Raw genomic sequence first — 3,181 nt, 5'->3', positions numbered from 1 at the left:
CACCATGAGGTCCAATATCATACAAATAGGAAGATATATGGTGTCAGGAATAATAATGATGCTGCCAAGGATTACTAAGTGGATACCCCCCCTAGCACAATCATGGAAAGACATGAAGATGTGTGTTCTCCATTGGGAGACTATACCACAGTTTTCATGGATCCTTTGAAGTAATGAGTACTGTAATCAATCCCGGCTTTCCCAAATAGCACTTTTGGTTTCTTTCTTTCTTTCTCTTTTTTCTCTGTCCTTCTGTCCCTTTATTATTTGTCTCTTGGCTCTCTTTACCTCACACAAAAAAAGAAATTCTTTGTTGGGTCTCAGTATAGAATTAGAGAAATTATGAATAGCCTCATGAGAGTTGTAATACAAGGAAGACTCAGTAGTCATGCTTTATTCTCAGAAGACTCACTCTCATGCTCTTTCACATAACTAACAATTATTTTATAATGTCTAAGTGTGATAATAGAATGTTTGATCTGAAGAAAATAGATAGGGGATATGAAAAGTGATTTTAGGTATTTCAAAGCCTGTCACATGGGAGAGGGTTTAGACTTGTTCTTCTTGGCTCCAGAGGGAAGAATTAGGAACAGTGGCTAAAATTGTAAAAAAGTAAATTTTACAATTGATGTAAGGAAAATATTCTCAATAGTTGGAGCTTCTGGGGAAGAGGAATGAAGTACCTCATGAGGAAGTGGATTCTCTGTCACCAGATTTGTCAAAGTAAAGACTTGGATCACTATTAACTAATTATTGTATGTCATAGTGAGTCTTCATTTTCAAGTATAACTTTGGCCAGATGACTACTAGGTTTCCTCCTCTTTCTTAATAAATGTGCCCCTAGACATTGTGTAACCTTAGGTTGGAACCTAAACATTTACTCCCTTTATTAGCAGAGGAATCATGAAGCATAAATAATCATTCTCTCTACCAACAAGGTGAGCCTCTCTGCAGATGCCCAGGCTTCAACATCAGGATAAAACTGAACAACTCCATCTCCGTAGTCTGTTTTTAAACCTACTGTGGGTTTCTTGAGGTAAAATAAGCATATGAGAGCAAATTAATGTATAAACCTTACAGCTTTAGAAAAGGAACACCAGAAAACTTTTCTCTAATGGGATATGTTAAATCATGACATAAATGAAAATATGCCCTTGGTTTTCTAAGAGGCCTGGACTATTAAGGCTAATTTGAGGTTACTTTTGATTTAGAGGGTTGAGGCTGAGTTGACCAATTGAAATCATGCTTTAGCAATTAGCTGGTAATTTGGGGATTTCTTTATCATTGTCTAGTGCAGCTTATTAACGGTCCACATGCCCTAAATCTCTGCTAGAAGATTGTTTTGGGAGGGCTGAAATCTCCATTGCAGAATTATCTAAATGTTCAAGGGTACCCGAGTCCAGACCTAAATATAACCAACAGCCAATTATCTTATTTGTCACCATTTTACTGATAGATGGATATTGATAGTGCACGGATATGTATGGCATATGACATACAGTCCATGAATTATAGCCCTCATTGCTGTATTATGGATTGATTAAATTATATCCTATTATACATCAAATACACACAAGATGTGCCTCTGCATTGTATGCAGAGACTGTAATCACTTTTCTTTCTTTTCTTCCTCTAGAGAATTGTTCATGGTCTGGTCTCAGTTCACAGATGAAAATCAATTTTGTGATTTCATCCCAGTCACTAATGAAAATTTGTTCAAATCATGATACTACCATACTATTTGCCCAATTTAGCAGAAATACCTGATGATGTTCAATCAGTTCAAGAGAAGTCCAATTTGGAATAGCAAGGGAGTTCCAGGTCAGGAAGGAGGTGAATCAACAAATTTGGTAAAGCATTTGCATAAATCCTGACTAGCTGGAGCCAATTTCATAAGTTCTTCACTTATGCAGCCACTGAATATTTCACATGTTTAAGATAAGCATCTTTGTAACCTTATTTTTTTTGAATTTCAGTATTTTACCATTTGAAAAATTAGAATATATTTTTCAAAATTAAGTAATTTATTGTCACATAAAGCAGATAACAATAAAAGGGAAGACTTCTGAGTTCATCCTTCATTCAGACCTCTCCTATGGTTCTATGATACTATAATCCTAGGGTTGATCTCATTTGCTAGGTGACTATTAACAAATGCTTAATGCCTGTGGTTTTCACTTTCATCCTATGGAAAATGGAAAGAATGTTTACTCTTTTTGTACTTTAATATAAGTTTGTAAGAGACATTGAATAAAAATTCAGTTTCTATATTTTACTTGCAGATTTTAAGGTCACATGGGAACTTGAGATGGTCTTCAGTGAGAAGTTTAATCATAGCTCTTCCCCTTCGCCATTTTCGTCCTGCTTGCAGCCATGAAGGTGGAGCTGTGCATCTTCAGCGGGTACAAGATCTACCCGGGTCACGAGAGGCTCTACGGCCCGCACGGACGCGAAGGTTTTCCATTTTTTGAATGCAAAATGCGAGTCTGCATTCCTTTCAAAAGGAACCCCCGGCAGATTAGTTGAATTGTCCTGTGTAGAAGAAAGCACAAAAAGGGACAGTCGGAAGAGATTCAGAAGAAAAGTACCCGCCAGGCAGTCAAATTTCAGAGGGCCATCACTGGGACTTCTCTTGCTGATATAATGGCCAAGAGGAATCAGAAACCTGAAGTTCGAAAGGCCCAACGAGAACAAGCCATCAGGGCTGCCAAGGAAGCAAAAAAAGCTAAGGAAGCAACAAAGAAGACAGCTGCATCTGCTGTTAAGGCTCCTACAAAGACAGCACCTAAACAAAAAATTGTGAAGCCTGTCAAAGTTTCTGCGCCTCGAGTTGGTGGAAAACGTTAATCGTCTACTAAATTAGATTAAATAAAACAAAATTTAAAGCATAAAAATGTTTAATCATAAGATTATCTGAAACAATTGATTCAGTTTATTACCAAACAACAACAAAAAATATCCTCACTATTAGGAAATGTTTTTTTTTTTTTTCCTATCTCATTTAAATCTTATGAACTGCAGTTCAAATACACTGAATACACTGCCTCTTCTTCTGGCTTCATTGTACCTCTGACGAAACTAGAAGAACTTCCTGTTATCTCCTTTTATACACTTTGATGAAAAATATGCTATAGTATTGAAGTGGCAACTTTGAGGTCTTAAAAAATGCATCATCCCCAGC

General features: G+C 36.7%; 1 pseudogene; it reads left to right on the top strand.

Annotated features, from left to right (window-relative positions):
• Positions 1 to 2,373: 2,373 nt before the first annotated feature.
• Positions 2,374 to 2,847, top strand: LOC118855450 (annotated as a pseudogene).
• The last annotated feature ends 334 nt before the right edge of the window (positions 2,848 to 3,181 follow it).

This window comes from Trichosurus vulpecula, chromosome 6 (genome assembly GCF_011100635.1).
Source record: "Trichosurus vulpecula isolate mTriVul1 chromosome 6, mTriVul1.pri, whole genome shotgun sequence".
In the NCBI taxonomy this organism is placed as follows: domain Eukaryota; kingdom Metazoa; phylum Chordata; class Mammalia; order Diprotodontia; family Phalangeridae; genus Trichosurus; species Trichosurus vulpecula.
This window is presented reverse-complemented; position numbering and strand designations above follow the sequence as displayed.